The sequence below is a fragment of the Phodopus roborovskii genome, unplaced genomic scaffold (assembly GCF_943737965.1).
Source record: "Phodopus roborovskii unplaced genomic scaffold, PHOROB, whole genome shotgun sequence".
NCBI classification, from domain to species: domain Eukaryota; kingdom Metazoa; phylum Chordata; class Mammalia; order Rodentia; family Cricetidae; genus Phodopus; species Phodopus roborovskii.
This window is the reverse complement of record NW_026126727.1, coordinates 1153227-1165250: the sequence shown is the minus strand read 5'-3', so window position 1 is coordinate 1165250 and position 12024 is coordinate 1153227. Positions and strand designations below refer to the sequence as shown.

At 43.3% G+C, this 12024-nt stretch overlaps 1 pseudogene; it reads left to right on the top strand.

Annotated features, from left to right (window-relative positions):
- Positions 1–6797: 6797 nt before the first annotated feature.
- LOC127214528 (protein regulator of cytokinesis 1-like) overlaps positions 6798–12024 on the top strand; it is a 99957-nt pseudogene continuing 94730 nt past the window's right edge.

The following is a 12024-nucleotide window of genomic DNA, read 5'->3' as shown; positions in this document are numbered from 1 at the left end:
CAGTCATTGTCTCTGAAGTTTAGTATCGCTGTACTGTTATAAACATTTCTGAATAAAATAATGTAAATAAAAAAAATATCCTCAAAGCTTTCCAAACAAACTAAGGAGTTTGGACTTAATCTTGTGGGGAACTAGAAGCTCTAGAGGGTAGTTAGGTAACAATGGAAATCACCAAGATGAGCAAATGATTGAAAGCTGCATGGCCTTCATATTAATAAGGTAAGAATATAGAATCCCGGGATTCATTTAGTGGCTCACACCCGTGCAGTCATGGCCCCCTCTTCTCTTCTTTAGGAAAGTACATAACATGAACTTCAGTGTTGCAATTGTCATAGATGCTATGAAAGTAATCTGAAGAAAGAGTTCTCCCACAAGCCAGAGTAGCCTCCTCTGAGCACTAAAGCTTGTCTGAAAACTCTGCTTCTGGTACACCAGGCACCCAAAAGAGAAACAAACACCTCAAAGATCTGAGTTCGCTCTACCACTCAATCCTCTACAGAGCTCTGAGTAACCAGTTAGGGCATATGGAGGGATTTTGAGAATTTGTTTTATTAAATACAGTTCTTCCTGAGGACTAAGTTATTGTACAAATTATCTAAAGCAGAAGTAAAAGTTAAAAATCATTTCCAGTTATTTGCTACTCTTTACTATCAGCTAAGGTCTTGTGGCTACCCATGTATATGCATGATGAGAATTCAACATGATGGTTTGCCACTAAATGACTTCTCCCCAACCCCACCCGGTGATATGTTGGAAGCTTAATATAGCCTAAAGTTGAGGTATTTGCACAGAAATTAACAAGCAGATGAGAGATTTTTCTGCATAAAGGTAATATACATCTGTCAGTCTACCATTAATATTCACAGGCTGCATCACTCTCTCCGTGTAGAGGTCCCCCATGACCACTCTCTTTGTAATTGTAGTAGTCCATCACTCAATGAATCATCTCAGATAAAAGTTACCAAGTGCATATTTAGGGTGGTGTGGTGATCTGACTACTTTATTTGCATTTACTTGGACTGGGTGATTCTTTATACTACACACACACACACACCACAGAGACACAAAGGCAGAGATTTTCACTTACTGAGCCTCACATATTGGGGTGGCTTCCCAAGGCAGCTAAGACCTGGTCCCTGGGGTAAGGACTAAAAGAAGGGCACTGCCACCATTGTATCAACAAATCCCATGGTAACTGTCCTGGGTATTTTTCTGAGGTGTCCAGTTCCTAAATGTCACTATGTGGCTAAGAACCCTATAGGAGAACGAATTTGTGATACCCAAAACATAAGTACATAGCTGGAGGCAGCAACAGCTGTTTTATCCAAACTATTCACCATCATGCTGTTAGGTAGACCCCCTACCAGGACCGCTGGGGCTGGAGATGGCTCATTGGGTAAAAGGTCAGGGACAGTGGCACATGACTATTTCTCCAAATACTGAGGAGAGGGAAAATATGGAGACAGGAGGATCCCTGCAGTGCATTAACCAGCCAGCCTAGCAGAATCCATGAGATCCAGGTTCAGTGAAGGGCAGTTTCTAGGCAGTAACTCATTTGCTGCTGAGATTACCTTTGCTAAGGGATTGACTCCTCAGGAATAGCTTCATGACCTTGGACTTGATAAGGAAGAAGTTGGGCTTTTTGTTGTTGTTTGGGGTTTTTTTTTTTGTTTTGTTTGTGTTTGCTTTTATGTTTTTGTTTTTTGAGACAGGATCTCTCTGTAATCACTATGTTAAACCAGGCTTGTCTCGAACTCACAGATTCTCCTGTCTCTCAAGTGCTAGAATTAAAGGCATCTACTACTCTCCTGGTAGGACAAGATAGTGTAAAGTAACACATGAGGAAAAAAAAGGTCATGAAGACAACTTTTTTAAAAAGATTGTTAGATTTGTTTGTTTTTAATATTTATTTTTATTTTGTGTGTATATGTCTGTGTATATATAGAAGCAACTATAGGTGCCCTCAAAAAAAAAAAAAAAAAAAAACCATCAGATCCCCTACTATCCCCTACTACACCTGGAGTTACAGGTGGTAGTGAGCTCACCATGAGGATGCTGGAAACTAAACTCTAATCCTTCTGCTTCCTTGTTTACTTTTTGAGATAGGGTCTCCAATAACAGGCTAGCCTTGAATTTGCTATGTAGCTGTGTAGCTGAGGATGACCTTGAACCTCTGATCTTCCTGCCTCTACCTCCCAAGTACTGGGATTATAGGTATACACCACCATACATACCCAGTTTATGGAGAACTAGGAATAGAGCCCAGGGTCTCATGCATGTTAGGCAAGCACTCTAAACACTGAGCTACATACATCTCCAGCACAAATTGAACTTTCTTGAAGTTAAGAATTCTCTCCAATAGAAGACACTTAAAATGAGCCAGAAAGGCAACACAGTAAGAAATGAAACTGTTGGTATATAAAAGCAGACATAGGGCCTGTAGCCAAAGAAGGGAAACAAATGTAAACCAGCAGAAAAAGACAGCCCAGTAAAAACCTATCAAGGGCTCAGGCTGATGGCCCAGTGAGCAAGTGGAAAGGTTGCAGACTTGTCAGTTGTCAGGGAAATCAACAGGCAAATGGAACCATCAGTGCACAGTCATAAGTCTACACAAAAATTTAAAAACGGAACTGCAGGGCCAGTGAAATGGTAAGGTCACTTGCCTGGGTCCCACAAATGGTCTCTGACTTCCACTCATGCTGTGGCACCTGCCCCAATAAATGCTTGTTTAAAACACACACACACACACACACACACACACACACACACACGAACACATACACACATACACACATACACACACATACACACACACACACAGAGAGAGAGAGACAGAAAGAGAGACAGAGAGAGAGAGAGAGAGAGAGAGAGAGAGAGAGAGAGAGAGAGAGAGGAACAGCTAGAATGTGCACACTAGTTCTGTTCATAGTAGCCGCAAACTGGAACAACACAAATATCCAACAGCGATAGAGTGGAACTAGGCATGGGGGGAAGTAGACAGGGGTGGGGGTGGGGGTGGGGAAACCTATAATCTGAAGCTTAAGTAGCCAGAGTGCCTTCTGCTGTATTGTGCCTGCTTTCTTTACTGTTTGAAGGTCAAAAGTTCTGGGATAGGTTGTTTAAGCTTGTTGGGGTAGGGGTGGGAGTAGTAGGGGTCGCAAATATAGGGGAATTTCACGGAGAGGTGGAGGGGGATCTCATGCCCTGCCTCCAAATGTTTGAACTTGCTGGGAAGTTTTTCTGTGGGTAAGAGCAATTGTTCCATCCACATTGGATGTCAGAAATATATGCAATGAGAATGGGGGCTGGCAGTGCAACAGCAATCCTCCTTAAAAATGGCTAAATTCTTTTCTATCATCTTAAGTGTCTAATGGGAGAGTGGCCACAGAGTGAACTTCTCCTCCTTGTTCCACACTCAGGGGAGAGAAACTGCTCTAAAACAAAGGAGATGAAGGCAGTTGCTCTGGGAACCTGCAAAATGGCTCTCCATTAGCGAGGCTTGCTTGGAGCCAGGGTCTCATGGAATAATTTCCCTAGAGTGCAGATCTGGCTCCTGGTGTTATGTAGAGTAGCCTTGGCCCACTGGATGATGCCACTGGGCCACTGAGCTGTGTCCCGTGGAATGTGGCCATAAAGCCAAGAGGTCGTCCAGACTGTTTCTATTAGTGGAACATTGTTTTGTTCTATAAATCTGACCTCATAGGACCCAGACCTGGGCAACAAGGTGCTTGTCTTAGAGCAGACTTACTCCTACACCACCCACAGCTCTGATCAGGTTTATATGTCTTCCCCTCAGTCCCCTTTAGTGTCTCTCTGAGCAGTTGGCCTTGGGTTACGATCATTGACAGACATAATTTAATTTGTTTTTAAGTGTCAAAGAACCCAGTTGCAACAACTGAAAACAGAAGAGGGTTTCACTGTCTCCACCCTACAGGGTTCAAGGAGTCTTAACTGCCAAGCTGAGGTGCTGCTACTTACTGCTCAAAGGAAGTCACTAGTGCCAGCGTCTCTGGCACAGGGTTCAAGACACTGGACTTCACCTGTTTCTTGTTTCCACACCCATGGCATGAAACATCTGTCTATACTATTAAGGGCGTCCTAATGATGAGGTGGCTTGGGGAAGTGGGAAGTGAGCTAACCGTTTAACTGTTGCTTTCTCTAATTTGTTCTAATTTGAAGGGAGGAAGGAAAATTCATGAGTCATTGGCAACTCTTTTTTTTTTTGTTGTTGTTGTTGCTGTTAATTATTTTTTGGGGGTGTCTGGCTGAATGTTGGTGGTACATGTCTTATTCCCAGCACTCGAGAGGCAGAGGCATTCAGATTTCTGTGAGTTCCAGGCCACCCTGGTCTATAGAGGTAGTTCCAGGAGAGGTCCCAAAGCTACACAGAGAAACACTGTCTCAAAAAACCAACAACAATTTTCTTTTGCCTATGGGTGTGTTTTCTGAAGGTTTATCTGTGTATGCATTAGTACAGTGCCTGTGGAGGTCAAGAAATGGGCTTCAGATCTCCTGGAACTGGAGTTACAAATGCCTATTGGTATTATGTGGGTGCTAGGAATTGAACCTAGGTCATCTAGAAGACATCCAGTGTTCTTAACTGCTGAGCTGTTTCTCCAGCTCCATCATTAACAAGTTCTGACCATTCCAGCAGTGGTGCAAGGGCTTGGAGTTTAAGCTCCTGGTTTGGTTGCTGTAGTGATGCTAGGTCAGTGTTCTCTTGTTGTAGTTGGTCTGGTCATTATCTAGACACTAGTAACAGAGTCTTCTAGACCTACAAAAGAATGCAGTAATCCTCAAAGACCACATTCAGGATTGCAATAAGAAGCAACTCTTATTATTCAGCTCTACTGGATCAAAACATCCTAGGCACTAACTTACAAAGAGGAAAGATTTGTTAATTCACAACTCTGCCTCTAGTAAAGATGAAGTTTGGCAGAACGTCATATCCTAAATACATATAAGAGGACACATCCACAATGACACCAGAATAGGAAGCAAATGACAGGATTCCCCTTAGCTCCTTGGAAAGCTCACCCCAATGACTTCTGAATTGGCCCTACCTCCTAAAAATCCATAGCATCTTTCCACCCATGGAAACACAGCCTCTAGGTGTGGATCTTTGGGGAATCCTTAACATTCAAACCAATCCAGTTATCCTCCATGCTGTCTATATCTCCTGAAGACCCAAGTCCTTGGTCAAGGCTGCAGCCATTTGCCCTTGGGTGATCAGCTTCCTTCCCTTCCAAGACCTCTCTGGCAAGTCTGTATCCCATCATCCCACCAAGCCCTTGGCCTTCCCCTTGATTCTCTGTTGATTCTCACTTCATTCCAAAGGATCCCCTGTTGTGATCTGTCTGCCCACTGAATGGTAACTGCACAGGCTAGATGAGGAATGTGAAAAGGCTTCATCGACACAGTACTTCTGGTCAGGAAAACACTCAACATCTCACCATCCATCCAGGGGGATGGAGGAGTGCAGTGGGAGCCATCACTGTGCCTCACCCTGGCCTGGCTAATTGTCTATCTGTGTATACTGTGGGGTGCTGAGTCAACTGGCAAGGTAGGCATGATACCATTGAGCCTGGGTGGATTTGAACGTGGACAGAGGGGTGTCATAGTGAGCTCTGCAAATATTCACAGACAGCCATGGAGAGTAAAGTGCCTGCCATAGTTAGCTTTAACTGTCAGCTTGACATAGTCCAGACTCACCTCACCTAAGAAGGGAGTCATAGTTAAGACGTGGCCAAGAGCAGATTGGCCTATGGGCAAGTCTGTAGAGGATTGCCTTGATTATTATTATGTTCATATTGAATCAAGATTATTCACTTGATTATTTTATCATTACTTTATAAATGTGGTGGTCTCAAATCTCTAATTTATATAGTGTTATGTCAATCAGCTGATGATTGCCTTATGAGTTGATTTAAAGGGGCCATCCCACCAAATAAACCCTTTCTTCCCCATAATTGCATTTGTTTAAAAAGGTTTACTACAGTACAGAAAGAAGAGTAAATGGTGCCATAATAAACTACAATATTTACAGACAGCTACAGAGAAATGGACGCCATAATAGACAGGATATATTAGCAGAGGCCAAGGGGGAACTTTTAAAGGCAAACATAGTGAGGACTATGCAAGATGTTTTGAGGTGTCTTTGAGCACAGGGACTGACAACAAGCAACGCCTCAGTCCCAGACTGAACATAGCTCTAGGCAGATGTTCTTTGACAAATTCCTGAGGTCTTTTTGTTTCTGTATGTTTGGTGGCAGTGGCAACCAAGCAGTCATATATGAGAACCCCTCTTCATAGCCTCCTGGCCTTATTTACTTTTATATTAGAGTTTATTAAACATGACCACAGTTATATCCTGAAAACCTTCAGACCCTGTAAAAGAATTTTAGTGCATTTTCCAGATGTTACCAGCTGTGGGCAAACTCCTAAGACATTTGACCCAAAGATTGTGCCATCTTCTGAGTTGATGTGAACAGGTTCGCTGGACTCTGTCTCCAAGTCATCTGTGCTCTTCTCTGATTGGGGCAGCATTAGGCTCCATAAAGATCTTACCTTGAATGGGGTTTTCTTTTACGCTCAATTTTTAGGATCCCACAGCACTTATATTATTGAGTCAATTTCATATACTTTAAATTAAACATTGTGTACAAGCATCTCCATTTCAATGAAGATAAACTGATACTTTTAAGTGGATTTTTGCACAATGTTGGCAAAACTATTTCTTCCAAGCTGAGGCTGACTCCACACCTGGGTTCCCACAGGTGGTGTATTTCACTGCATCAATGCCCTACTTTGTGCTCATCATCTACCGGATTCAGGGTCTCACATTCCACAGAGCCATCAATGGCCTGGTATACATGTTCACAGCCAAGGTACGGGAAGAACCCTGAGGGTGCACTCTCTTTCTCTATCTATATATCTCTCTCTCACTCAATCTCTCTGAAACTCACATGCACAGACATGCATGTGTGCATAAACACATGTCCTAGTTATCATGTGGGAAGTGTCCTCTTCACTGTTCCTCAAATCCTAATAACACATGGAATGTTTTTTTTTCCCCCTGGAATTGGATCCCTGTGGTCCACAGTACAAAAGCATGTAGCAGCCAATCTAGCAATTAATCCTTTCCTGAGGGAGCATCCCAGTGGTTGACATTGTACTGTATGGCAGTGGGAAGGGCAACTATGAATTCAGAGGCACCACGGTAAGCCTTAAGAAGTCAGAAGGAAACCTGGAAAGAGTCAAATATAGAGGCTGCCATGTTGTGCTACAAGGAGTTTTCTGACAACACTAAGCCCTGGCACCCCAGTATAAAAGGGATGCCTGACTACTACTTTGGAGGCTTAATCTGGTATAGTACGTGACCAGAGCATGGCATGTGATAGCACCTACTTAAATTGAAGTTTCCTCACAACTCTTAGAGAGATGAGCAGTGGTCTTGTGTTCCAGGTCTTGTGTGCCTCATCAACTGTGCCATCGGCCTGGTGTTCACCACGGAGGCTGGGAACTACTCGTTTGACATCTTCAATGACTATGCAGCCACACTGTCCCTGCTGCTCATCATGCTGGTGGTGATCATAGCTGTGTGCTCTGTGTATGGGCTAAAGAGGTAAGGAGACCCCAGATCCTGCCTGCTACAGGGGGCAGAGAAGGTTTAGAGCCACATCCATAAGAAAATCATCTTTCCTCTGTGCACATGACTGTTTTAGGTACCAGAACTGGCAGTTTGTTCTCTACCCTCAGATTTAGCTCTCTCTTGCTTCCACAGTTTCCCTTTATCCAACAATTTCTATTTTCTTTCCTTTCCCCCTTTTTTTTTCTTTCCCTGTCTTGGCTCCTCTGTTGTTCTTTTGTTACAATTAGCACCTATTAAACACAAACATGAGACTCAGCACTCATGAAGAGAATGGAAGGGGGAGAGAAAGGGCAGAAGAGGGGAAAGAGAGAAGAGAGGGGTGCTCTTGCACAAGATGATCTCTGTTTTTTGCTTCACCCCTTGTCTTAGGGTTACTATTGTGATAAAATACCATTAGCAATAAGCAATCTGAGGAGAAATGGGTTTATTTGGCTTACATGTCTATATCATTGCTCATCATCGAACTCAAACAGTGTAGGAACCTGGAAGCAGAAGCTGAGACAGATGACATAGAGGTGTGCTGCATACCGGCTTCCTTCTGATGTGATGACTCTAGCTTGTGTGAAGTTGACTCAAAACCAGCCACCATACCTGTAGTATTGCTTCACCGACTGACTGCTGAGATTTTGTTTCTTCTGATTTATTGTTCTTCAGTGCAGCAGAGAATAAACATTCATTCCCATTACCCTCTGACATGGAATAGAATAGGTCAGCAAGATCCAACTGTGGCACAGTCACACCAATGGCTTCCCGATGCCCTTGCTTCATTCATGGTCACATTCTTTTCCCACTGCTCTCCAGTCCCTCCCTCACCCTTACTTCCCCTCACCTCCTAGGCCGAGCCCTTCAGCCTCTAATGGAGACTATCCTGGGAAGATCAGGACCCCATTCCCTGTCAGAGTCTCTGGTCCCAATATGCTTAACCTCTGGGTGGTTCTTGAGCTCTGCCATCTCTCCCCTTGTCATGACACAGTTCTGCAGACACTGCCTTGCTGCTCCCCTTCACCTGCACCCTACTTCCCAGCTCTCATTCATAGAAACATAAAAGATCTCTGTATTCATTTCCTGTTCTTCTTTGATCCTTATCTGCCCTTCTGATGCTCTGCTGCACCCTCTGAGCACAGCAGGACTCCACCATGGCCCTGCTCCTGAACCCAGCTGCCCAGGTCATAAGGCCCTCAGCAGCTTTGGTCCCAGGATTCAGGGCTCCTTCCTTCTTGAATGGTTAGTCCAGGCTGAGACTGGCTGGCCTACTGCTGGGTCTTTAGCACTTGTGTCTCAGTACCTCTGAGCCTTCCTGGCCCTGCCTGTCATTGCAAACCCTTAGCTCCTGCCTTCCTTGCCCTGCCTCTCCAGCCATAGCTACCATATTGGAGCAGCCTGGGCTCACATGGATGTGCCATCTGGCTTCCTCCCCAGCACTAACTGGGGATGTCTGCTTACTTGGCTTATGGCTGCAGCTGGACATGGAGGTAACCCCTGACTGTGTTACCCAGCTGGCCTCATACTCTTTCAGAGATTCCCCCTCCTCCAATACCTGGATGACAAGTGTGTACTACCAAGCAGGTTAGAAAATAAGTTCAATCAAAGATAGGGATTTGAGGTCCTCACTACTTCCAACAGTGGGGACACCAACATTCTGAATGTCCAGTCATCTTGTACTATGTCGAACAGTGAGGGACTCCATGAGTACACTCTCACCCTGAGGCCATACCTGTGTTAACAAAACCAGGCAGCATGCAAAGATGTCAGAGGTTACAAACTGGAGTGGCAGGCTGTCTCTCTACAAATGAAACACTTATTTCTCCCCTGATTCCATAGGAATTGTTTAACAGTGGTTTCTTGCATAGAGGCTGCCATGGAGAGCCACTGTTGGTAGGCTGCTCCTATCTCAGCACAGAAGCAAATGTAGCCAGAAAGATGTGTTTTGTTTTGTTTCTGATATGGCCTAGTTGCACCCTGACAGGCAGCATTTGCATTCTCGAACACTAATTGTTCAATGAATTCAGTTCCTGCTGTTAGTCAATGGTGAACAAAGTCGGAAGAGGGCTCATCGGGCCCTTACTTAGTATTGGTAAGGAAGAGCTCATATCTCCTTTAGTGGGTAGCTTCTTCCATGCTCTGGTGGCAGCTATTTGAATTTGGGCATACAGCCCAGGATCATATTGCATTTGAAACATCTTCTACCTCAAAATTTCCCTCTGCCATCAGCATATCAGCATTCTAGCCATTGCCGCCTTGAGCATTTCATTTTGTAGTTTCTTTACAAGCCTCTGAAAATTCTGATTTCCATAAGAGGTTATCTCCTGCTGCCAGAGTTGCTCTGGCTAAGGTATACCAGTCTGAAAGAGTAAGCCAAGTATATTAGCCACAGATTCTATGATGGCAGCGGTATAAGGAGCTCTGTGGCCCCTTATTGAAAAACTGTACTTTTAACCTATTTGATGACATTAAAGTGGAAACCCCTATAAAGTGGAAACCTGTATGATGTCACCATGCACCGCCTTGTGCATCTGTTGTTTCAGAGACAGGAAAGGTAGTTACATTGTCTGACTCTGTGTGTTCCTGATAGGTAAGAGAAATCCTGGGGGCAGCCCCTTTAAGGGGTGCCTTGGTGGTGTTCCTTTGAGAAGTCTCAGAGGATTTGTCTGTCTTTAAACTTTCTAATTGGGCAATTAATTCTTGGTGTTCTTTTTCTGAGCAAATTTGTTCCTTAAGGTATTGAATTTTATCCTGTAATTCTTTCTGGGGGTTTAAGACTGGGCAAGCTAGAGGAGGAACCGTGGAAGGAAGTGTATAGGGCAGAGGCCATTGTTTTAATGAAGGCCAGTCTGACACATGATATACTGCTGCTTTGTCCTCCAAGTCCTCCCAATCCTCATCACTAAGGTCATCATCTGTGGATGGTCTGTCCTTAGTGACATTTTTAGTGATGGATACATATATATATATATATAAAAATATATATACATATATATATACATATGTACATACATATATATATATATATATGTATATATATATTTTAGCTCCTAAATCTCTACTCTTGGGATTAGCTCCCAAATCCTTTTTAGAGTGTGTCTTTTTTACACTTTTGTCTTGGGTCTGTGGGTTAGTCTTTTTAATATCTTCAGTATCACTCTCAAATGACATGAGGTGCTTTTCCTCATTGGCATGTTCCTCTGAGTCTTTTTTCTGAGGTTCAAAATTTTTCCAAGGTCAAAGCCACACGGTTTAAGACATTTTTCTCCTTCTTCTATAATATTGGCAACAAGAGGGTCAGTTTGTTTGTGAGAAATTATTTCTTCAATTAAGTTCCAATATGAAAATGCTGTTATGGGGATTTTTTTTTTTCAGATCCAGAAGTCCTATAATAATCATTAACGTGTCTCCTACTCTTTTCCATCATTTCTCGTCTATTGTTGCCTCAGTGGGAAACCATGGACAAACCTCTTTCACAAAAATAAAAACATTTGAGGATATCTTACATTTGAAGCCTAACCTCTCTATCCTGAGTGCCAACTCATGTTGCTTCTTTCTTATCTCATTTGCATGGCTCACTTACCAAGGTCTGGAGACTGCAGGCTCCCATCTGCAGCTTCCTCTTTCTCTTTATCTTCTTTTGATTTGGCTGGCTCTTCCCTGGGGTGGCTTTCCTCACTGAAGCCCTCCTACTGGCCAGCAGGGTCAGTTGACAGTGACCCTGAGGGAGGGGGGAGAATGAGGAGACAAGAGATGTGTGAGTGGAGGCAAGACAGTGATCTGATCAAATGTATGCATGCATGTATGTGTTTATGTGTGTATGTATGCATGTATGCATGAATGTATGTATGCATGCATGTATGAATGTATGTGTATGTACGCATGCATGTATGTGTGTATGTGTGTATGTATGTATGTGAGTATGTATGTATGTATGCATGCATGTGTGTAAGTGTGTATGTATGTATTTATGTATATATGCATGAATGTATGTATGCATGCATGTACAAATGTATGTGTGTGTATGTATGTATGCATGCATGTATGTATGTGTGTATATATATGTGTGTGTGTATGTATGTATGTATGTATGCATGTATATATGTACCACAGGGTTTAAGTAGTGGAGAGATGAGGGAATGGGCTGAAGGGAAGGTTTGAGGGAGGTGGAACGCCCTTCCAAGCTGAATGCAGGTGTTCTGCTATAACATAAGTTGTTATACAATAAGCCTGCAGCCGGGCTCTTCCAGGGTGAGTATGCATCATATATGCTTGACAAGAAAGCAGTCATAGGGGGAAATTACCAGTATGTTAGTATCTAAGAGAGTATTAGGAAAGATGGCTAACTTTGTTCTGGGGTTACTCACATTATGATCCAATATAATTAACTC